A 26620-nucleotide genomic window follows, 5' to 3' on the forward strand; every position below is an offset into this window, starting at 1 on the left:
TGCCTTCTGAAAGAGGTATGGTTGGGTGTCCATAATATCGGACACCTAACGTTTTTCTATCAACAGAAACGTGAAAAATCTCACAATTTGCCTGAAATTTTACTCACGTGTGGAGAAAATACTCCGGATTCACAAGCGCGCACTGAAAATGCGATCTGAGGTACGCGCTCTAGATGGCGGCTTCGAACGCGTGGGGTGTCATTTTTTCCGCACTCAGTTGCCGGGCTCATATCGACCGACCACCCCCGCCCTCTATTGACAATACGTATAAAGCGTACTTAAACGCGTTTTTTCGACAAGCTGCTGTTTTTTTCTAGTCGTAATTTTTTTCCCCAATAATATTTGAATATATTTTGAATCCTTCGATATTACTTTTGAAGGACTGCTTGATGAATTTGACTTGATTTTCATTAGGAAACTTTTCATCGTAATTGAAATAAATTAGATGAGTCGGTTTGTTTTTTCACATTCATTTCTCGTTTCTGCATCAACTCGTACGGTCGTAGCGGGCGACAAAATGTTTATGGATGTTTATGTGTAACGTGTGTGCACGATCGTACAAGCGGCGGTGACAATTTTGCGGTCAAAATCGTCAAATTTATTACGGAAGGATACTCTACATCTAACAACGAGTCAGCAAAGGTAGGCCTAGTTATATGTAGTTACACGATAAACCTTATTCGATTTTGCTAAATTTCGGTAATTTAGAGGGAATACTTACTTGTTTTCGCCTCATTTTACTCGGTAGCGTAGCCCAGTGAAGAATCGAACACCGTTGCGCGTAGTCCCATGCGTGCATTTTCTTTCTGTACGCGCAATGCCATTATAATGCGCGGCCGGTCGTTATGGACCCGGTCGGTGGGTTGGACCCCTACCATACATGTACACGAAGTCAAGTGCTCAAAATGTGAGAAAAGTGAAAATATATGTTGAATTTTCAGAACATTGTTCTATGCATTATGTATGACATCACAAATCGTAGTAGTTTTCTCATCCAGCATCGGCAGCACTGAGACTTTAAAAATTCATAACTCTTGAACAAGTTGTGCGATATTTCCTCAAACTTTCAGTGATGTTTTCTACTAATAGTGCTGCATTCACTCAATCCACACTTTTGTTACTTCCAGTTTACAGTGTACAGTAAGGGTACCGGTTTTCGACACTTTAGCACATTTCCTTGCTTACCATCAATACTGCACCGTTTTACCTCGGAATTTCGATATGAAGTTGAGCTACAAAGGCCAATAATAATATGCCTTGAACGAATTCCAATTTGAATGCGCTCCTGTTCAATTTTAAGCGATTTCCGTCACGCCGTCGCTGGCATCAGATTTCGACACCCAGCATCATTTTTCGACACAATCACTAGCGCGCATCACGCATAAATCACATGGCGCGTACAGTACGCGTACACTGCATTGTGGACGCAAACCAGCAAAGTACCGGCGCAAGACCTTGTTGTTTCCTCTATAACGTGTCTTACTATGGGAATGTCGAAATCTGGTGCCACATTCTCAAAGCCAACTCTTTCTACAAGTTTGCTCATTTATCACGAATTTAGTTATGAAATTACTAAAGACGATTATGAAATCAAACGTCAGGATTTGGCAAACAAACTGATACTAAAGTAAGACAACCGGCATGGGTGAATTTCATTTTACGGCGATGTTTACAAAATGCGTCATATTGTGTGAACCCCTGAAAATGGCCGACATCAAAATTTCTGCTGACACTGTGTTGCTTTTCTCCTAAATATTCTACCGTCGGATTATGATGACAAGTGACAAACGGTGTTTATATAAGACTAGAAATGTGATTGATAACTTGGTTGATTGTTGAAGTCAGACGTTTGTACTCAGTATAAAATTTAATAAGAATTATCTGCTGGGTGTCGAAATCTGGGTCCTGTCGAAAACTGGTGCACTAACGGTACCTGTTTACCTACATGTAAGTTAGGAGTCAGTGATTCAAAAATGTTCAAGATATCACTTTTGATGTATTAACGTGTCTGTCAGTTGTATCACAAAACATCTTACAAGATTTTTACAATAAAGCGTAAAATATAAGGAAATATCACTATTTTTCTTATTGAACCATAACTGTAGATGGTTTAATCTAAAAACATATTTATTATAACTTTTGTTCATATTTTGTGTATTTAACATTATTTAACATCAATTATACTGGTTCAAACTTTAACAGTGGTTGTTTCTATCCGTAGCTCACATTTTAGAACTATTTTGAAGCACTAATGTGCTGAGTTTTTCCTTCATCTGTAATGGTAAACTATGCCTTTAAAGGTGAACATGTCCTTTAAGTTGGTTGAGGTAAATCGGGTCTGCAGTTTCAAGTACATCCGTGAGATCATTACAGGACCATTTGAGGAGGTGTTATGATATCATTTGCAAAACAGGCCACCATGATAGTCTTGTAAGAATAGCAACATGACTTGAGAAATGTGACTGTGATGTCAAGAAACTGACTCTCCATGTTTGCCTATTGTTGAAAAATGAAATTGAAACCGCTGTTACTTAATATCAATATATTGTTCAGCAGTAGCATCAACTTTGTAACTTGTGCCTCAGTAGTGTGAGAAAGCCTCAAAGGCATGTTATGAAATGCTGAGAGGGAATATTTTGATCTTCAGCCTTTAGTTCTGTCATTATACCGTACTTATTATTATACTCTGTCATATTCTGACTGATGTAACAAAGACATGTATAAAAAACAGTGATAAGTGTATAATGAATGGTTTCAAGTGATTTTACTTCATTTCTTTTTTCCGCTGTTATCATATTTTGAATTCAGTTCAAATCAAATTTTATTTCCAATATCTCTTCGTTTTCCCTGATAAAAAAGAAAAAATATATAATACATCTATAAAACATACTATTTATGTATGCATGATACATGAAACTGCTTGTTCAAAACCATTGTACTTGTGGAAAAGAGAGGCTTAGCAAAAATCAAACCATCGTCAACAAGTTAAGAATTGACTACCACCTGACCATTATTTCTAAGATATAATTGCATGAAAAATGGGTGCAAAAAACCTGTTGCCTCATCCTCACTTGGGTACATGTATTTTTATCTCCTTTTGAAATGCATCTAGCATTTAACTAGTATCTCCCTCGGAGCTTTTTGGAACCTCTCCAAATCTTATGTGCCAATGTTGGTTGCAGTGCGGAAACCACAAGAGCAAAACAAAACTAGGCCAGAGAGAGACAGAGAAATGAAAAAAATGTAAACAATAAATGTGCTGCAGGTAAGCATGGGTGAATGCAATGTAGAGCTCTACTAATCTGCTGTTGAGCCAAAACAGCCATACAACTGAATGCATTAATGGGCAGTTTGTAGGTTGGAGGAATGACATCACTTGAAAGTTATGTGTAATAAAATTCTTGGACAAATTCATTGCAAATACATGTGAGCATACTCTTCAAATACTTTGTACACTGCCCGTAGTGTAGAGGCTCACTAGACTTGCTCAGCCTACATGTACACCCTGTAGAGACATGCAAATACACCTGTACCATATTGTACCAGTATTTAATACAACCAGTGTCAACGGCTGGTACAATATGCAGGTTCATGAAAAGGTTGCGGAGAGGTAATGACGGACAAGTTATGCAAGTTATGATGGCTGTATGCTTCCTGTGCTTAGGATAAGGTCAAGGACATGAGGCATAACATAGAACTATATAATTATAGATCTAGATCTTAAAACTAGCATTACTAAGAGAGACAGAGCTACGGTCAAACAAACTGACAGAGACAGACAGAGGGATAGACAGACTTACAAAATATTACAGAAGAAAACTTTGAGATATCATATCTAGTAATAGATAATACGTAGTCCATAAGAGTTTAAAGTAGAGGGTTCATGTATTTCTTTTGTTCATGCACATGTTAGTATTTGATCACACTCTGCATACACATTTGAACGCTTTTTGGACTCATTCTCCATTTTTCGTGGGTCTTTTTATGTAAAAAGCCTGTAAGGTAGAGTAAAATATCTCGTGCAGGACAGAAAGCGATAAAGGTGCTGTTCATGGAGCATCAGTGGTGAGACAGACACGAGTTTGAAATGTCAATGCATATCGTGAGACGCTTAATTTGAAAATGTCAAAGCATGTTGGAAGATTTTACATGAAACCCTATCCAGTTGTGGTCTAACAGATGTAAGTCAGTAAAACACACACACACACATATGATACACACAAATCTCATTTTGTTTTTGTCTAAGTTGTTTAAAGGAAAGAGAGAGAGAGAGAGGGAGAGAGAGAGGGAGTTATGTGGCATGAAGCATACTGAAAATTGACTCCTAGGTTTATTATACTCTGTGAACAACCTTCAATTTCAGTTCCCCTGAAAAGTACATGTAAGATTGAATGCCTGGATTATCTATTCATCAGTGTATATTGTGAGGCCTCGTGACCAAATCAATTGCTGTAGAAATGTTTCAAGACGCTTCTGTCACTTCTGAATTTTAATAGCTGGTCTGTGTGTGTGTGTGTGTGGGGGAGGCATGTCATAAAGTGTTTTGTCAGATTTTCTGAGAAACTGTTGTTACAGGCTACTGAAATCCTTGCATTTGATTGGCTGAGAGCAATTTCTCAGAAAAAAATATTTGACAAAACGCTTCATGAAATGACCCCAGAGCAGGTTGACGAAACTGTTTTCATCAGGCCCATTCACATGGGTTAATGCTAGTACGTTGCAGGTATTTTGCACTGTATTTCATAATATGATGGCAAATACACCGCAAAATGCTGAGGTATTCAGAGCTCCTGGTAGTCCAGACTTTGTACGAAATACACATTGTATGCAAACTTTTAGTGTGATTTGTGTCACAAAATGCTACTCCCTGCATTGTGGTATTTCTCGTGTGACCTAACACATTTCCTTTCTTCTTCCCAAAGGAGATGATACGCATACAATTGTATATGCAGCACTAACCTCAGAGAGGTGTACATTGTACATTCGGGCCAGAAATACTGAAGTACAGATGGTATCATGAATGAGAATGGTCGGTATCAACTGAAGTACTGAAAAACTAGAATTACTGAGGCATTTTGGTAATGAGATACACTTGTAGTGACATTGAATTACAATTTGTACCATGACATTTAAAACTGTACAGTATTTCTAATGTTGTTGTTTTATAGAAAGAAAGAAGAGAGAGAAAATTTCTAATGTAAATGCACCTAATGTGTACAGAACACTGGTATGTCATCACTTTGAAGGTCTGTATTTGCTGTTTAAGCAGACAAACAAACAACAAGAAGAAGAACCCCCCCCCCCCATGGTCCCTTCCCCCTCACCCCCCCCCCCCTTTAGTTCCAATGGTAGATCATTATTAGGTCTTGTTCATTCTCTGATCACAAGACCTCAGATGGAACAAATATCACTGACATATTATACAGCAGAATTACAGGTTATGGTACTAAAATATTATGGTATCCATATGGTAAAACGGTGGGTAGTATTACTGCATGCTTGTGATGCAGGTAGATTAAGTGCAGTAAACCTTGACAGATTTACCCATTGCATTGCATGCAAAGTCTTGACAATCAATAAGACTACCAGCATGAATAAAAAGTATTAAAAACGTTTTAGAAGCTTTGCCTCCACTACTGCCCTACCCCGCCCCTATCTGAGAAGGGAACATTCCAAAAGATTGTAAGGATCCCTAGCCATATTACAAGGGACTTCCATTGGCTTTGCAAGCTGTATGTGATTATTGTTTTGTTTTCATGTTTTTTGCAAAACGGGTAGTCTTGAAAATGTTCCCTAGTTAGTACACAGACCCTTGTACGCACACACACACACACACACACACACATGTAATGTGTACGTGGGCCTTCACACATGTGCATGCACACAAACGCAAAACAACAGATACTATGCTCAAGTTTGATAGAAAACTGTGGTGGTATTCCCTCACTTTGCACAAAAGGTCATTCTCTCTCACAAACTTTTTTTTTTTTCTCTCTCTCTTTCTTTGTTGTACACCATTATGTTTGCAGTAAGTTACGCTTTCTTGGGAAACCCAGGAACTGTACACCATTTATGTGTGTTGTTGCCAGTATTCACTGCTTGAACCCAGTGCAAACAAAGTCATGGGCCCTCTGCTCAAATCCAATAACATCCATCATAAAAGCTGACAAATTCCTCTAACTAGCTAAGTTTACATTTATAAATTTGATTTTTTAAGTTTCACATGTTTTTCAGATTCATTTATGAAATGCTGCATGTTGGATTTGAGAGAGCGAGAGAAGCGAGATGAAGAGAAGAGCTGAGATGCCCATTGTTACTACAGTATTGTACTGTTTTTTTTTCTAATTAAAAGTATCAGTACTGTAGGTTTTATGGAAAATAATGTTTTGCTCCCAAATTGTATTACTGCAACACATGTCTATGGCAAGAAAGGTGACTCTACTGGTGTTTTGTTTTGTTTTTTCATGAAGAATATGCCTCAAAATACTGCAGTCCTGTTTTAAAGGTTGCCATTCCTGGAATAAGTGCCCTTAAATCTACTTGACTGTTTTGTTAGCATTAAAATTTCAGAATTCACCATTGAAAGTGCTGCATGTTTGCTATACAGTGCAGTACTTGCATTGGAGTGCAGTGGTTTCCAATCTTTTGTTTTAGCTTTTGTTTGAAATGCAGACGATTGGTTTTTGATATGCAGTGAGAGAGTACTTTCAAAGAGTCTGTACCTGTGGGAGAAATTTCAATAAGTTTGAATTTTGTTCTGATGTGCAAGTACCTTAAGGAGCCATTTGTCTATGCCATCTCTATTTATGTGCATAGAATTCTTTCATTATGTATAATGTGTTGTGTAACTATATAAGAGATCTGGCATACTGTGTAGTCATAGTAGTTGTCACAGCCTGATTTTTTTTCTTCTATAAATAGCGTATGACATGCGACTTGAATTATGGCTGCCATGATAAAAAGATATTGCCGGCAAGCAGTGCCCATAAATTTTACAGAGCATACGTTGTGCTTCAACCAGCATTCAAAGCAGCCATGATATGTATGTGGGCATGCTTGGCATTGCCAGTACACAGGAATCCAAAGTGATAGTTTGCCATAAATTGCAGTCACCATAACCATTCACCATTCATACTGCAGGAAATTGCTTTCCAATGATAATTAAAGCTGGATACTTGATAGTTGTTTAGAAGCTGCTATTTGCATATGCAGATATTTGCGCAAAAAAGGTCACAGACATTTTTGTGAGATGTTTCTTTTGCAATTTGACACCTAGGCCATTGTATATAATATGCGCCAATGTCTGTCCATTTACTGGCACTATATATGTGATCAAGATCAGGTGACGATATTGTCGCACGTGGTTAAATTTGTGGCCCAACAGTGACTCGTAAAATTTGCAAAAATTAAACCCTCATGAAAATAACAGCTTTTACAGTACCGGGGGTACTGTAAAAGTGGAAATTTTCACAGTGTTAAAATTTTGGCGCATTTTGCACAATCAGAAGATAGCGCGAAAATAAAAGCACGCAAATATTTTTGCATGCCATATGTTCCAGTAGTGAATGTCCTAATTCCATGGAATTAAAAACATGGTGAAATTCATCTTACCTGGCTGAGTGAGAAAAATTACTCGCCCGAAAATATCCACTTTTACAGTATGTGAGTCGTGGCTTTGGTATTGATAAAGATTCATAAGGTTCAGTCTCTGCCCTGTGCAAAAAAGATACTTCACAGTCAGTCAACTCTGAGAAACACAGTTGAGTATAAAACATTGATCATGCTGTCATTTTTTTTTTTCAACAGTTTGATAGTGGACACAGAATTTAAATGCAACACTTCTATAGGTTTTTGCATGGTGCTTTGTTACATATTTGATACATCTGTAACTGAACCGAACTGTAGCAAGTGATTGTTGACATTCACAGTCTCTTGAACCCAGCAAATACTCCACTGTACCTGTCATGACTTCTTGTATTGATCTTCTTTCATGTTTGGATACTTGGGGGTGTATGACACTTCCCATGAGAGAAGAATACCCACAAATCCATGGTCTATTGAAATACACGTACGTTTAGATCCTACTGATAGATACTTTGAATTCATTAGATACTTGCTGTTCCTTTCTGCTTATCTTTTTATAGCAAATGAAGTTATCATTATATTTTTACACAAGTGTTTTGGGTCATGAGTCCAGGGTTTTTTCACCTTGAACTTGCCCCAAATGTGAATACACGTAGTGTGTATAGGTGTACAATGTATACGTGCACAGTGTCATTGGGCAATTTCATAAGGAGTCAAGCACTCATCAAATTGCAATTAACTTCTGGTGCACTTAAAGGCACATTGACTAGTTTTGGTATCTCGTCAAGATTTCCCAGTGTATGAGATATATACCATTAATAACTGCACTAGCAAAGTATTTGGATATATATAACTTGTAAACCACTTTGGTATCTGGGATTTTTTCTTCTTTTTTTTGGGGGGGGGGGGGGAGGAGGGACTTTTGAGAGTAGGTCATAGAGACACAGTGTAAGTTATTACAGCTGTCTCACCTTATGTGCTTTCCAAAGAACACTTGTGGTTAATTATCGTTTGACATCATATCTTTTTTTTTTTTTTTATTGGTAGACAGGTAGAAATGTGTCTGTCAGATACAATCTACTTCAAATATCCCACCAACACAATGTGTTTCATTTGTGTTTTTGTATGTTTCATGTGCCCTCATGTAATGAACCAGTTTCCTACGCTACATGTACACGTGGCTCAAATGACCTTCTTCCAATCAAATGGATTGATTGTTGGTGCATGGAAGGCTGTTGCCATTTTTTTTTCCATTTTTTTAAAAATCCTTTTTTGTCTTCTTCTCTCATTGATTTCTGTTCTATAATTCTGTTGGTCCTTTGTTCATTAGCCATGCCTGAATAGCATGCATCACTTTAGCCTTGGAGTGAGGGGCATTGTTTCTATTGGACAGCCAGGGGAGAGAGGGGATGGCATATGATATAATATATCGGGCAGCTATGCTGCATGAGGGTGGGGCTAACAGTCCATCAGCTGAAGATTAAAGGGACTGTACAGTACTGGTTAAGGTGAGGATTCGGCTTGTAACGTTTTGCGAGATCAGAAACCACGCTATGAAATGTTAAAGAGCATACAGTTCTAAGGGGAATCAAAAGTTTATTTGATGAAAGTTGGTTTTGAAATGACTGAGATATCCAAAAACAAGGTAACACAAAGAGATCTTGATAAAAGTTGTGGCTGTAGCATTTTATTAAGATTGCTTTTTTGATATCTCAGTCATTTCAAGACAAATTTTCGTTAAATAAACTGTGAATTCCTCTAAGAGTATGTTCTTAACTTCTTCCATATTTCATAACTAGAGGTTTGTCATGATCTCACAAACACACACACAAAAAAAGTTGGAAACCTGCAGCCCCATCTAAACCAAAACTGTACCATCCCTGTCAAGGTTTGAGTCATCAAACTTTTCAGTACGTTGATGTTGGTTGGATTTTGTATTCTAACCATATATTGCTTGAATCAAATCTCATTTGTAATGAAATTATCCGTAATGTGGACTGTGCAAATCAAGGCAAATAAAAAAAAGATGTGTGTGTAAGGCCAAGCAAGTTAGAACTTTCAAAAAGGCTGTAGGTACAATGTACTGTACACACCATATATTTATTGAGTTTATTTTTTTATTTCTTTTCTTTTAGTGAATCGGGTCTTCCCGACGATTTTATGAGTGGTTAAATTTACTATCATGGAGTATAGTACTTGATGGAGAGTCATATGCATGCATGTCACATTCATGTTGGGATCAGAGTCAATATTTTTCTGTGTCTTAAGATTTTCCAAATAGCACCCAATTCACAGAATTCGCAAAAAAATAAAAACTTTGTGAAATATTCATTGTATCCAGACAAGAAAGTCAGCAAAAGAAATTTTGAGACACTTGTACTCTGTGGGGAGTGGGGGGGGGGGAGCAAAATAGATCTAGGGGAGAGATTGCATTCATTATTGTAATGGAGCATCACTATTCAAATTGAAATTCAAATCCAAATTCCATTTTTTTTTTCTGGCATCCTAATATACCGTAAAACCGGAAATATTCAGCGCATGACATTTTCTGTGACTTGGAGCCAACAGCCTTTTTCATGTCATAAAATTTTCGTGAATTATGACTTGCATTCAATGCATTTAGTGTAGACAAGTACTTTCACATGCATTTCAATTTTGCAAATCTTGGCTCCACACAAAATTTGCTAGGATTTTTGGTATACACTGCAAGACTAAGAGTGAAAATTGATAGGACAGTATCACAGTACATGTGTGGCATTTTGTTGAGCTGAAAGCTTCCTTGATGAGGGAGACTTCATGAAATAGATAAATCTCATGAGCTCTTTACCTATAAACCAATGTCTGTCTATCTGTCTGTTTATCTGTCTATCAATCCATCTATCTATCTGTCTATCTATTTATATCCTATTTATTGTGCTCAAAGAGGAGAAGATTAATAGTGTGCATGTGTGCATCATGTCATGTGTCAGTCCTTCATTTGTAGAAAAGCTTCACGAACCATACTTCCAGTGAAGATGCCCTCCTCCTCCTCCTTGTGCATGGAAGAGATACGCTCATTGATGCTGTCGGGCGAATCGATGAAAGGGATCCGCTTTCAACCTTTGTTTCTTGCCTCTCCAGCATTGCCGTCAATCCCTAATGCGACCACCTGCGATACAAGAGGTCGCAGTTAGAGGGCTCGGCGTGTATCAGGTTTTAAATTTGCCCCGACAATGGCGTGATGTATTGACGATGAAACTCCGTAGAGATGGGGTCCATTGGGGGAATTGAGGTTTCTGGTCCAGCGGAGTGGAAGCTGTTTGAGGAGGAAAAGGGAGCTAGGCCAAGCTTGCCATTTTTAACTTCCTTTTACTTTTCAAAGCATCACAGATGTGCATTAAGCAAAACAATGTTTTCCTGTTGTTGGTATCATGACCGATACATTTTCCAACACTGTCTAGCCACTCTTGTTTGTTCTTCCAAAAATTTTAACTGAAATATTCCAAAAAAAGTGTATTTTTCCAAGTTTGAAGTTGATTATGTTTTGGTCACCTTGTGGCTTGTGATTTCCAATTATTCGTTGATATTTTGTCTTCTGAAAAATTATTTATGCACTTAATACCTGTATTACTACAGATTCTTATATCTCTATTGCATATGAACAGCAGCAACAAAGCCAGCTTATCGATCAGAATACATGAGTCAGATCCAGTGTGTTTACATTACAGCTATAGTATTAGTAATGACAGTATCCTGTGCGTTTCCGCTAGGATCCCAGTCAGAAATGGTGTGTTTTGGCTGAATAAGAGGATGACTACAATGTAACTCCTTGAACATATGGCAGTGTAGAATATATTGCTTTGTGGCTCCTTTTGTACTGTTAGATACCAACACTAGATAAATACTCCAAAATTGTGTAAAGATTTTGTTACCCCGTTTTGCCCAAGTCAAATTTATACTATCACCACTTGCAACAGTTGGACAAATCAAATATAATATGTGTAAAGTTTGGTCTTACTTGCTAAAGCATGAAAAATTAATTACCAGGTATGTAAAAAAAGAATGAAGTTACATGCTGTCCTGAAATAAATGAATCTATAGACAAATCAGCATGTAGATTGTACCATCATGCATCACAATACCATCTTGTCATATTGACTTGTAGTGCTTTCTGAATCCATAAAATAAACATAGAATGTGAACTCCTCCTTTATGTAGCGACAGAGCATGGAGTATTTCTGGTGTATGATACCTGGTCATCTGCTATGGGTGTTCAAGAAGACATTATAATCACAATCCAGCTGAGATTATTGAAGTCATATACTTCTGTTTCAAACTTTGGCATGTGGCCTATAAGAAAACAGAGAGAATATAATCCCCTGTCCCTCTTCCCATGAAGAAAAACAAAAATGCCAAGGTGAAAAGAGAGAGAGAAAAAATGCCAGCTGTGGTTAAAAAAAAAGAATAAGATGAAAAAGAAAAAAAAATCTATCTTGTCTTTAGTCAAGACTAACCTTAAATCGGCGTAAATACTCAATCTTGAGTGATACACGCCATTAAAACCAAAACAATAACGACAAGTTGCCTACCCAAAGGCCTATTAGTTTGAAGGTAAGGTTACCCCCATTATCAGGCAGTGCATAATGGGCATCGGAAAGGTCTTTGGTGTCCATTAGTGTTTAGTCCCATGATGTAGCTTAAGGAAGGGTCAGGGGGTGTAATGGACTTACACAGCTGGAGTCTCCCTTCATGATGTATGCTTTGTTTTGCCAACATTTAAAGGCATAATTTACCATTATGCAGATGAAACATGAACCCAGCATTAGTGCTTTAATATGTAGTTCTAAAATGTGAGTTAGGGATAGAAACAACCACGCTGTAAAAATTTAAATCTGTATAATCAATGTTAAGTATTGTTAAATACACAAAATGTAAACCATAGTTATAATAAAAATGTTTCCAGACTAAATTGTCTACAGTTATGGTTTATTGAGAATAATACTGATATCTCCTTATATTTTAGGCTTTATTGGGAAAATTTTATATGGTAGGATGTTTTGTGATACAACAGACCTACACTATGCATCAAATGTGATATCTTGAAAACGTTTTTATATCACTGCTCCCAAAGGTAAACAGGACCTTTAATTATGTCCTTTTTGCTTAAAGTGTCTGTCTCTTCAGCTGGTATTATTCACTCCCAGCAATGATACACTTAAATTTGTTCACAGTGATGAGCATGTTCAACAGAAAAGAAAGCATTTTGCACTGTGTACCAGATCTATCTTGAGGTGCAAGTTCTCTGTCACAAGTGATTGCTTTAAATCTGTGCCATAAATGTTTCAAACTTCAATATGATGGATAGTTTGTATGATGCTTTGTAATACCTATTCCTTAGCAGTTTTTACAATTAAAGCAACTAGGTTATCAAGAATAGAAATAGTACTCAACAATGTGTACTGTGTTCCTGCCATCTTAACCCATTGCACTTGATTGCCCTATAGCACCAGCAGTCTTTATAGCTACCAGATCAACTTACAGACGGTAGCCATTCTAAAAAGTTTATGCATGCCGGGTCAAGACGATTCATTGCAGATCAAACTGGTAATTATCAGTAAAACTGAAAGCAGTAAATTGATTGGTGCTCTAGAGTGCAAAGCATGTCTAATGGCAGGGGGGCGGGAGGAGGGGCGGAGGGGGGAGGGGGAGGAGGGCGGTGACTTCATGCGGACACACAGGTTTGGGATCTACTGTGCTACAGGAGTGACGACAGATGCAGAAGCTCACAAATTATTGTAGAGATGACTGTGCAAAAGAACTTGCACACATTTTGATGGTGTGTTACAGCTTCGAAAATGAGAGCCCAATAAATTATGTTCATCAATCAGATTATGCAGTCACATATTTATGTTTGATTACTTTGCTCTTCTTCATTCTTCATAGTGGTGTTAAATATATTTTCCTGACTCTTGGACCCCGTTTACAGTGCGAGGCTCGGCCGCGGCCGAGCCTCGGCCGAGCCCAGCCCCGCTTCAGTGTAAACGCGCAAAAGGCCAAATGCGAGGCCAAAATTGGCCTCGCATTTGGCCTCGCTCTGGAGGTGGTCTCGGCCGCGGCTCGGCCGCGGCCGAGCCCTGCCTCTTCTTGGTGTAAACGCAAACTGGGCCAAATGCGCGGCCAATTGCGCGGCCAATTTTAGTCTGGCTTCCAAACCCTCTGCCTGTATCTTTCGCTATTCAGGATATTAACCCCCTCAACGTCGAAAACTAGTATAGTTTAAGGTGGTTTTGTCCTGCAAAGGATTTTTTTTCCTTCGGCAAAGGCCTTTGCCCGAACGGCGACTTCGTCGCCACGGAATTCATTTGGCAAAGGGTCTGAAAACCAGACAATACCAAATTGCGTTTGTTTACAAGCAGAGCGCCACTACGACAAAATATTGAAAGGTTTGAATCAAAAGCGCGGCCGAGCCCAGCAGTGTAAACGGACAAAATTGCGAGGCTCGGCCGCGCAATTGAGGCCGGGCTTGGCCGCGGCCGAGCCGCGGCCGAGCCCGGCCCCGCACTGTAAACGGGGTCTAGGTTTTGCTGGTGAGATATGATCTTCAGAGCTACTAGCCATGTACAAGTTTTTGTGTAAAGTAGCCACTGGTTTAATAGCTACTGGTAAGATGCATACAGTATACAATGTAGGTAATTGCCTCATTCTGTAGTTTAATATGATGGGAGTCCTTGGAAAGGAGACAAGTGAAGATACCCAAGTCACATGACCGCAATCCCGCAGAGGGGGCCGCTTCTTTGCCGCGTGCAAATTGTGCCATGTCAGACGTCACCGTCCTCAAACAGGCTCCGTCATGGATTGTGATGCCATCTTGGCTCAGCTTGAGAATACTGTGTGTCCTCTCACAAACAAAGCCTATTCGCACTGGCTCCAATTATTGACATTTAGACATTGATGTGCAACTTTTCGACAGGAGTAAAAATACATTATAGTTTTTACAGTAATCTAATTTAGATTCAAATCCCATCAATGGGGAGAATTTTCTGGAATTATCCTAGTTATTTTCCACTTGAACATGGTGTGAACACTACCAGTCTGACATCGTCTCACAGGTTATGTAATGCATAATGTGTGCTTAGTGTTTGCTTTGTGCACCATTCTGTGTGTCTATAAAACAAGAGAAAAGAATTCTTACCATGGAAGATATGAATGTAAGTGTCTATCACAGGCTCACAAGTGAAGGTGGAGAGACAAAACTGAGTATTGTAAAACCAGACATATTTTCCTGCATTTTAATTTTGCGAGAACCTAGATTCATGAAATTTAAGTGTACTCGTAAGTTCTTGTCTGCTGTATAATGCGTTTGATGCCAGTGGCATTTCACAGAAATTTCATGGCGCGAAACAGGCCGTCAGCTCAAAGTCACGAAAAATTCCATGCTGCGAATAATTCTTGCTTTACATTTCACCAGTGTTTGAATTCCAGATTCATTTCCCAGGCCTCTGATCATGTGTGAACGGGGCTACCAGGCTTCCACCAACAGACCCATGGCATTTATGCCTACAGTGTATCTCTCTCTCTCTGAGAGCATACCTTCTCCGCTGATTTCTGTCTGGCCCACAAGATGTTTGCGTGAGGTAAATGAGCGATGACAACTTCTCCTGATAATCAGTGGCTTTTTACATCTGTAATTTTTCACTGTCAGAAATTGGCATCGTTACACTAAGTTGATGATTTCCCACAAATTATCAGTGAGTAATTGCCTGTCACATACCATTATACTACATGATATAGGAAATTGCTGTCATGAAGGAACATGCTCATCCTGATAGGAAAGGAAAGCTTGTGATGTCATCTTTGTTTTAAAGGTGGTGAGCTAGGTATAGTATTTGTGTTGTGTAAGTTGGTGCACGAAAACCATCCTCATTGAAATAAGACTATCAGCAGAAAGTTTTGAGCCCTTTCATATCTTGATATTATTATACATGTATTATCTTTTTATATGATTTTGAAGATGAGTCTTTATCATAATTCAACTGTACCTCTCATAGGATGCTCGGGTCATGGAAAGAAAATGTTCGCACGCTCCTTGAATGAAATGATATTAGCTGATTTAGATTATTACAGAGTACATTTCACAGTCACAGGATAAAGCAATGTGCTTAATGGACAGAATGAAACAATTACTGAAACAATTAGCTTTTGACATATCTGTGTCATACTACTTCTTTAGGAATGTGAATGATCTGGAAAAAACAAACAAACAAACAAGATAGACCTTAAAACACAGATGTTAAATCACTGAGCTTGAAATCTCCTAGAGCAAGTACAGTTTTGGAATCCAGACCATGGTTTAAGCTAAATCAGGGATTCTTTTGTAAAAAGAAATAGGGTATAACATAGAAAACCCCATTGATGGTAATCCATATAGCCAACAGCTGTGATATTATGGAGCTCCATTTCCATCAAAAGAAAAGAAGCAAAAAGACATTTTTAAAAAAGAGAACAAACAGAAAGAACTGACATCAGGGATTGGAAAATTCTCTCCCACTCTGGACTCTCTGCCCTTCTCACAGGCCAATGTACGTCATGCATGCTTGATTACCATGGCAACCAGAGAGGATGGAAATGAACCATATACGTGCAGGAGGAGAGCGAGAGATAATGGAGTCTGTATCAGGAAAGTTCAGCGGCACTGAATCTCTCACTGCGGGACTACTTCAAAATGGCAAATTTATGCACTTCTGAGCTGCTGGATTTAGGTTGGGGCAAAAAATATAGAAAAAGAAAAGAAAAAAGTTGATTATCTGTTTGCTTCCTCGATGGTTAGGTGGGAGTCTGACTAGATTCATCGAGATAATAGATGAATTTGAAATAACTAGCTCCTTTTGAAAACATTGCTATTCATGGCAGAGATGCATGGTTAGGATATGGGTAGTGGAAGCTGAGATGTTTCAACTGATGTCTGACATTTCCCATTTCCTAGCAGAGTGCGAGTGAGAGAGAGAGAAGGGGGGGGGGGATATGACTGTTTATACCCATATATATCATGTTAATCCATCAAATCCACTACAATCTTACTACAGAAGTTATCTTGTCATTAAATGGGCACTGCTGGTTTTCACTGCTTATCTTGAAGGCATAATTTACCATTTACAGATGAAACAAATACCCAGCGTTAGTGCTTTAAACTAGTTCTAAAATGTGAGCTAGGGATAGAAACAACCACTGTAAAAATTTGATTCGGCAAAATCGATGTTAAGTATTGTTAAATATGCAAAATGTGAACAATAGTTATAATAAAGATGTTTCCAGACTAAACCATCTACAGTTATAGTTTATTGAGAAAAATGCAGATATCTCCTTATATTTTAGGCTTTATCACAAAAATAGGATGTTTTGTGGTACAACAGACCTACACATATGAATTAAATGTCATATCTTTAATTTTTTTTAAATCACTGTTCCCAAAGGTAAACAGGACCTTTAACATGAAGAAAGATGGACAAGATGGAAGTGGTTACATACACTAAAATTTCAATAGAATCAGAAAAAAAGTATACTTGCCAAGATTAGAGAGGAAGTAGAACTTAAAGTTTCTAATGAATGTGTTGTCAACTTGATAATGACTTTAATATTGATTTAGCAATTTAAAGGCTTTTGGAAATTCTGTGCAAACCAAAATAAGCAACCATTTTAAGAAAATAAATAGCTCAAATCCAGCAGATCTTTTTCTTCTTTTTTTATGCTTCCTCATGAAACTGAAAACTAATAGTATAAATAGATTAAAAAACAAAACAAAACAAAACAAAACAAAACAACACAAACAACAACAACAACCTAGCAGCAAAACCACAACAATTTACTCTCTGGGACTTGATTAATATTTCATGTCTTCATACTCACAGCTTCCTGGGTGTGTTTTTTTTTTCTCCTGCCATAATTTTGACCAGCCAAACAAATACATTCTGTTTAATAAATGCTTTGCGGTCTCTTACACATTCCTTTGATCATTATTGTTTGGGTTTCCTGCTGACATTTACATCATGCGAAGTACTCAAATTATCTCAAAATCATCACCGTTATTTAAATGTGAGATGGCTTATCCCTACTTCAGACTCGACTCTATATTGTTTAAATTACAATAATTGCCTTTATGATGTGTATGCATGCCATCACTCTTGAATGACCTTGTTATGAGTTTGATCACTAGGATACCATAGAAATATGCAGCAGTTTGCTAAAGTGGAATATGTTATAGCATATCTATATCTTCATCTGATATGAACTTTGAAAAGTGTCTCTCAGGGAAAAGTCATTCCACGCAAACTGCGATGATATGACTGCTTACCAACCACAAGCAAGCAATTTTCTGCTCAATGACGGTTGCCCACCCCCACCTCCCTCCCCCATACTGCTGAGGAGACAAAAATAAGTATTGACATACAAGAAGCTGAAAGGAAACATGGGTACATTGTATGCCTCTGAATTACTTGATGTACTTATACAATATTAGTGTTTTATGATGCAGCTTATTTCGTTGTTCTGTCATTCTTGCCTGGAAGCTCATTTCAAATTTGTGAAATTCTTCTGTCAAGATGTTTCATTGCAACTGATTGACAAATTGCCCTACATCGACGTAAACGAGCACTGTATTGATCAGTGTTTTAGTAGTAGCCATGATAAAAATCATGGGCGTACATACTCGAGCAGGATTCGAACCTCAGGAAATCGTAGATTCAAATCCTACTCGAGTATGTATGCCCATGATTTTTATCATGACTACTTAATAATTAAGACAGTGTCAATTATAGTTTTGCTAAATTCCCTTGATTTGACAAGATTTAAACATATTATTACAACAACAACAATAACAACAACAAAACCAACTTTGTGTATCACACATGGAAGTAGGTCATGGAATTGAATTTCCTGGGTTAACTGTTTGAATAGGAATCAGAACAGAATTTTGATCTGTGAATATGAACATTGGCCTAATTAAAGAAGTAGAAAATCTCATGCTGATGCATTTGCTGTGTTTCTAAACAACGATTTTGGCCTTGTCTTTATCTGTTCCATTTTTATTATTTACTATATTTGTCTGTCACTATCTAGAAGTGATGGCGTGCAGAGAGGTCATGATGTTTTCTATATTCTGTGTATCAATTTCTATTTGCTACTCATAAATATGCAATAATTTATCCAGGACATTCTGTCAGACACTGGCCTCGACGCAGCGTGGTGCGCTAATGGGTGTAGTAGGAGCGAGAGGCAGAGGGGATGGCAGAAACACGATTTACCTTGTGGTGCAAATTCGATCGGGCGATGTGTTGATTAACAAATAATTGCCCTTTCACACACTTGGCCCCGAGGACTCGGATGAGATTTGCAGATTGCGACAGGAGCAAAAAATCGTTCAGAAGCATCTCTCATGGTGCGCTGACATCCCCTCATTCCTAATCGGATGAAGTGACAGTGATGCTGGGTTGGGGGAGGGGGGGGGGTAGGGTTATGGCGGAGGGAGATGATGTACCATGCATATATCCAAGAGACTGAAAGGTTACCCCCGCAAGCATTGTCACAGTTTTCTCAAAGTTGTGCTTACCAGAGATTCCTTTAGCTCCACAGTTCAATAGCAATGGGAGAGAGATGAAGATCAGACTTATGTGAGCAGTGTGGTGATTTGCCTGGAAACGAATGTGGATACAGGCATTGAAGGACATCATGCAAATAATATCATTATTCATTTATAATATTTCATGCAAACAATGAAACACATGTTAGCTGATTATACATGCCATCTTTAGACCCAGTGAGGGTCTAAACACTGCCTCAGCTGACACTAGGTACACACAACGTTGGTAGTTTGCACCGTGGAGCTACATGGTTGCACTCATACCAGTCAAATTGAAGAACAGTCAGAGTGAATGGAAGTAATGTGGAGCTGTAGCTGTTTCTATAGTCCCATCTAATGTGATTTATGTGGAGTTAACCACAACCTGTCGTGCCTGAGAAATTGAGCCATGAGTCTGTTAAATATGCTAGAGTAAATGTACACTTAGTTGCAGCTATGCCATCTTTGAATATCAACCTGATTTTGATATCTTGCTGAATTGTACAACCATCCCTGTTGAGATGAATTTATACATGGACAAATACGTAAAAGCAGTGAATAATGTTAGTATAGTAGTTAGTATACAGGGGCTGTTGGGGGGGGGGGTGTTGTTATTGACACATTTCTTGAAAGCCATTCTTTCATCTGCTTTTAGAGCATCTCAGTTATTCTGTAATCTCCTTTTTAAGATTCTTTGCCACCCTCTTTTGCAACAACAGTTTTTTTCTGGTCATATTTACCAGCTTCATTATTTCGATCACAAAACCTTTCATGGACAGAGTGTACAAAGTAGTATGGGGGGGGGGGGGGGTGGGTACATTGCTCTTTCTTCAGACACAAAGATGTCAATTTCAACGTAGATCAGAGAACACAATACAAGCTTTGATCCCATGGATGCTTTGAATGTTGGATGCCTAGGGCAGTGGAAAATGGATCTGTCCGAGAAAATTGCTTTGTGACGTACCACTCTTCAAAGAAAAATTGACATTACAAGTATACAGAAGACCAAAAATGAGTACTGCTAGTTTCCTCTTAGATGTACAATTGTTTTCCCCAGTTTTGGAGTTTTTAATAATATATTGTGTTTTTCAGGATATTTCTTTGTTGGTCTGAAGTCTGAGTGGCGATAAAAGATCTTGCAGGTATCATGCTATGGAAATGCTGTGCTATTGCTCTGGGTGCAGGGTGTGATGAAGATTGGGAAATATCTGAGCATTAACATAGTGAGTACATATACAGCTAATACAGCAGCAGAAGGAACCCGATGCTTTTGACTGTTTCTATTGACAGTAGCCTTATGCCCTTTTCCCTTCTTGATCAGACATGTTTGTGATTTCCATCAAGGGTACCTCAAGGAATAATGAAACGCCACCTTTCCTTGTTAAGTCTTTCCTTCAGTATTACATGCCTACCTTGTTGTTTAGTAGTCACGACCTCCCGTAAAACTCGAATGGAATCTTTAGTAGTCACTGATTATATGCAATATCACCAGCCATTAAAACATTGCTATTTGATGCTAGTGCTGTTGAGTTACAGGATATAGGTTATTGGGTGATAATGGTCGTTAAGAGGACTTTAGAAAGAATCTGTCACTTTCAGTTCCCACCCGTCTATGATGACATAGAAGCAGTGAAAAATTTCTTGAACAATTTTAATTTCTACCGAATGTTACCAGATTAAAATGATGAAATAGTATATTTCATAACTTAACTGTGCCTGAAAGTGCAACATATACATACATGCACACACACACACACACACACACACACATACACACATATAGCGTTGCTGGGGTGACAAGACCTTGTATCTCAAATTTTGGTAAAAATTACTTTTTTTGGATTAATGGTCAGATAATCGGTTAAGTGATCTCCTGTCCAAATTCTAACTCTCTTACCCCGAAAATGAAGCCACCATGGCATGTCAAAGTGAAGGCTTTCCCATTCACTATAGTGCGTTGGTGGCCATGTTTTTTGGCTCTCCTGAACATTTGACATTTTGTAGATATGAGGTCTTGTCGCCCCAGCGACAATATTTATAATACAATATAATGTTTCTTTTATCCATTATCGGGAGATCGCTTATGATATTGAGCTATGAAGGATTGTGAATTTTGTTTTTGTTTTTGTGATACTCTTTCAAAATTTCATTAAAACCAAATATCTATCAACTCTTGTAGTCTTTATCAGTTTTCCATATACATACATGGGAGTTATAGAGTACTCTGCTTGCATGCATAATATCTAAACTTGACATTTTTTCATTTATTTATGTATTTATTTATTTATTTTTTGTGCCAGTGTCTGAGCTAGCTAACTGGCACAGCAAAATGTCATGGTAATATTGGAGGATGGAGACGCTAATGAGGCCCGTGCATCGCGCTGCGCTTTACGGAATGACTGTGATGTAACATTCTCTCGTCTGCCACGTAATGCGAAGTAATGACGCGTGGAGTTGGAGGCTCATTACTGGTTCGGCACAAGTTTGCGAGCAACAATACTGCCATATCATGCGCCTAAACACATTATTTTGAAAGAGGGAGCGGGCTGTTCAGAGAAATTTGCCTAGTAGTCGACGCAAACAGAGTGTGACGTGCAGTACAGTTCGTCATTTTCCTTTTAAATCTAATGTTGGATGATGTACTTTAATAGCAAAATCTGAAAGGATGTTACTGAGGTTAGTGGAGTGTTGTTAGTCACCCAGACTTCTTGTCTGAGAGATGATTATTGAATCTTGGGTAAAGTTTTGTCATTTCACAAACTCAAACACAGGTAATGCTTTGCTTCCATTATACATTGTCAGTCTTCAGTATACATGACCCCATACTCAACATGAATGACCCAGGGGTGATGTTTCCAAATACGATACTACTGTATTGGGAAAACTCATTCCCTAGACAAATAGACATTTGGGTTGATATGAAGAACCTAACCCTTTACAAGTCAGTGAAATTTAAAGCATAGATGGTATTTGTTATGTTATCAAATTTAATGCGAAACTATTAAAGTCCATGTATACGAACCATCACCATAGACTCGTCATCTCCATATCTACCCTCTATTCGTAGTATTGGAGGGAAATCTGATTCAAAATAAAAATTTGTTTTGAAGGAAAGCAAGTGTAAACTAAAGACCACAGCCTTGTCTGAAGTCTGAAAGTCTGAAACTCCTTATAGTCACATGACCAAGAATGCTATTTTAAGGTATTATTTCCATTTGCAGATGAAACAAAAACCCGGCTTTAGTGCTTCAAAATAGTTCTTAAATGTGAATAGGGGATAGAAACAACCAATGTAAAAAATTGAATCTGTATAATCAATGTAAAGTATTATTAAATATGCAAAATGTGAACAATAGTTAGAAATGTATAATAAAAATGTTTCTAGACTAAACCATCAACAGTTATGGTTTTGTTGAAAAATAGTGATATCACCTTTAATATATTTTAGGCTTTATTACACATTTTTTAGATGGTAGGATGTTTTGTGATACAACTGACCTACACATATGCATCAATTGTGATATCTCTCAACATTTTTTCTTAAAAATCAGTGAATAAATACCAAATGGTAAACAGTACCTTTGAAAAGCTCATTGGCTACTTCTTGAGATATTTGCTATTAATCTATAGTCCAAATCATCTATTTTCTTGTACAATTTACTCCGGAGTTTAACTACTCCTTAGGCAAGAACGTGTAATTTCATCATTCAGAACAACTTTGTCCAAGAGGTTAACCTCCATTAAAGTAGCAGGTGGAAGTGGAGGGGGAGGGGCAGCCAAGAGAAGCAACATGTTTCTCAACAATTAAGCGAGGACAATTGAGATCGATAACTTGTGTGATGTAAGGTTGCAACCTATTGTTTGTACCACATATGCATGTGTGAACGCCCCCATTTAATTGTTAACGTAAATGAGCTTACAAATTCCATATTTCTGAGAGGCTGTGATATATTTATTCGTAGTCTAATCAAGTAGCTATGAGACTGGTAATTTTTGTTTGCCAGAGGTAATCTAGCTCACTTCACCCCAAATAAATTGTTACCATCTAGAAACTCATTCCACCTAATTCATGTAGACAAATATGAACAAAAGCAATCTGTCTTTGTCCAACTCTGCATCTCTTCTGCCATACTCCTAAACCACAAACATTTGCTGCTTGAAACTTTTGCAAATTGGAATTGATGGCCTTTTCACAGCGTGAAACTTTCGTGAATTGCCACAGGCATCCGATGCAATTTGCAGACAAGCACTTTTGTGAACATTTTATTTTCAGCTCCTGTGGCTCCTTGCAAAATTTGTGAAAGTTTCATGCATGCGAAAATTTCTCGTTTTACAGTATTTAAATGTGTCCCTCTGTGAAAGGTATGCATTGCATTAACCTTTTTTTTAATGCGATTCGAAGTTTTTGATGTGTGAGTTGATAGTGGAAGATCTTTAAAAGAAGGGTCTTCATGCCAACTGATTGACAAAGTGCTCTATATCGACGTAAATAAGCACTGAATTGATCAGTGTTTTAGTAGTAGACATGATAAAAGAAATCATGGGCGTACATACTCAAGCAGGATTCGAACCTACCACCTCCTGATCTCTGCACAGGCGTCATCTCCACTAGACCACTGAGCTTCCGCCCAATAGCAAGTGTTGGTTCTAATCCTTATATCATGCAGCGGGTACTGCATAGAATTTCATGAATTTTCTGCAAAGAATTTCATGAATTTGAATATTCAATAGAAAAGGGTCTTGTGACACAAAGACTAACAAGCCTTTATGGAACCAAGGCCACCATATGTATGATATGGCAATCAATATCGTAGGTAAATGATGATTGTTATTTGCATGTGAAACCCAGAATAACAATACATATATGGATACAAAGGAGGTTTGCCATCCTGAAGGCAAAATGACATGCTTAAAAAGTTATCTAGTGTCAAAATGAATGAGAGCAATGGCAGGTGGAATACACTATCGATGCTTTTTTTGCAATAAATGTGATTAAATGGAGGAAGGTGTAATTATACTACAGTGCACCGAGAGGCTGTTGCGACCATCGGCCAAAGCTGTGTAATTTGCTCGTGCAACGGTGATGTGCTCATTATCATGGTCACTTTCAATAATGGACGACAGGGCCCGCGTTTGAGAGAATAATGAACCAGCAAGAAACATATCACATATGATTGATAGGTGAAGTAAACTGTTGTAAAAATTTTTAGGAAGATCATTTAAGGTGGCACTCTCTCTCCCCTTTCTCTCCCCCTTATATGTTTTTCTCTCCCTCTATTTCTTTCTGTTTCCCTCTTAATGCTTTCTCACCCTTCTCTCTCTCTCTGTTCATCCCATAAACAGCCTCTTCACTTTTTTTTTGTACCTAAGATACCAAAATGAATCTTGAAAAAAAAATTGTAATAATCATGCACCCTATTTAGAATTAATTAAATGTTGCTGATGAGGGATAATCCATCAACAAAATACACCTTGTTTGGAGGCTGGACACACTTTCTTTTAAATAAAGAGGGACTGCATTTGTTTCAGCGTAGATTCAGAAAACACTTGAAATTTTACAGCTCTTGGTAAACTTGCAGTCTTTTTTTGAGGGCTTCTTGGCAGGGTGTGAGCTGAAAATCTCTTCTTGCTAATTTCAGGACTGGGGTGGAATAAGTTTGTCTGCTTACATTGTAGATATGAAACATGTAAAACACTGAATCTTTCTTGCATTTCATGTGATTCTTTGTATTTTTGTTTGAAGTAAGTATGCCTATGGAGAATAATTTACAGGAGTGAGATCTAGTTCTGCAAAAATTGATATTTTTGCACAAGTATTTTTTTGGGGGGCACTCAGCTACGTAAGACGAATTTTGCATGTTTTTAATTCTGCGGGATCAAGACATTACACAGTGGTACATATAACAAGCAAATATATTTGTATTGTAATTTTGCGCTAGTTTCTGGGAGCGTGAAATGGGTGAAAAATTTCCACGTTTACAGTTAGTAAATCCTTTTGTCAGGTTATTGTAGCTCAGTGCATTTGCTTGTTGTTTGCATTGGGTTTTTGTTTCTATGTTTGCATTTTTTTTTCTTTGTTTTTTGTCATCAAACATGCAACTAGGCCCTTTCCAGGTTCCCTGGAGGTTGCAGGTATATGCGTGTGTGTGTATGTGTGTGTGTGTGTGTGTGTGTGTGTGTGTGTGTGTGTGTGTGTGAATAGTTGGAGCAATGTTAATGCAAGAAATAGATTAGATCACCAGAAAACTAACATCACCATAAGGTGGAAACCGCATTTGACAAGATTCAATGACTGGAATATGATGTTTGCCAGCAAATATTTCACAATTGGCTGTGACTGATCAAGTCTACCCTGTTGCTAAGCAACAGGAATTTGTTTCAATAGATATGTACCTGTACATTTTTTTTCTTTTCTCACTGTGACTCTGAAAATATTTGAGCAGTTGTTTGAATTGTTGAGACTGCAGGATGTACACATTCCCCCCCCCCCCCCCCCCCGGGTAATGTTTTAATTCCATGTTCGTGAAATCCATGTTACATTGTATATGGGGAATTGAAGCATTTATTAAATGCTGTACGTCAGATGAAAGCAAGTTTATTGCTGTTTTGCTTTTACTGGCATGCACAACTCATTGTGTATCCATTTATGAGAATTGTTCTTCCTCTTAATGAATCTGAAAATCTTTCAACAGTCACTTGGATTGTTGAGATTCAAGCATGACCACTTCTTCTTTCAGGGTAATGTTTATTTATTTATTTGTTTATTCAGTTTTATTTAAAAGGAGAACAGGGTAGTCCTGTTCAGGGCCTAAGGGCCTGCTTTTCAAGCGAGCCCTATTACAAATAGCACATATTGCGAGTAAAAATCACATAATACAACAGCAACAACAGAGAAAGTAAATGAACGTACACTTGTATAGAAACAAACAAGATGTGGTATCTACATAAGTAAAAAAAGATGCAAAATTAAGAATAAAAACAGTAGGAAATTACCATGCAAAATCGAAATAAATTATGTTACTAGAGTGTACAATGTACAAAACAATTAGCAAGAAGTGATATGGTAACGAGTGAAAGAATACACACTTTGTTGAGAATATTGAAATATTGCAATATAGGTTTACACAGTGCAACACCAACAAAATGAAAAGAAAAAAAGAAGAAGTCGAAGCAGACATATAAAAGGTAAAAGAAAAAAATGTAAGACAGTAGAGATGTGGTATCATACACAGTTTAAAGATGCAAGGATAAAAGATAACAGCGTATTTAAAAATTACCAAAGTCAAGGTAAAAAATCATAACATCACAATATACAAAAAACAATGAGCATTGAGAACCATAATGATACAGAAACAAATGCATACTAGTGTGCATAAACTATCAATTGTTCCTCATTTTAACATATCAAAATACTGAGTGTATGTTAATGTCATGTTTGTGAAATCC

At 37.8% G+C, this 26620-nt stretch overlaps 1 protein-coding gene across 1 annotated transcript in view; it reads left to right on the forward strand.

The window, feature by feature from the left end:
* Positions 1-26620, forward strand: part of LOC140235141 (putative Ras-related protein Rab-33) — a 51804-nt gene that overhangs the window by 944 nt on the left and 24240 nt on the right. The gene's annotated exons all lie outside the window — the stretch shown is intronic.

This window comes from Diadema setosum, chromosome 11, assembly GCF_964275005.1.
Source record: "Diadema setosum chromosome 11, eeDiaSeto1, whole genome shotgun sequence".
NCBI classification, from domain to species: domain Eukaryota; kingdom Metazoa; phylum Echinodermata; class Echinoidea; order Diadematoida; family Diadematidae; genus Diadema; species Diadema setosum.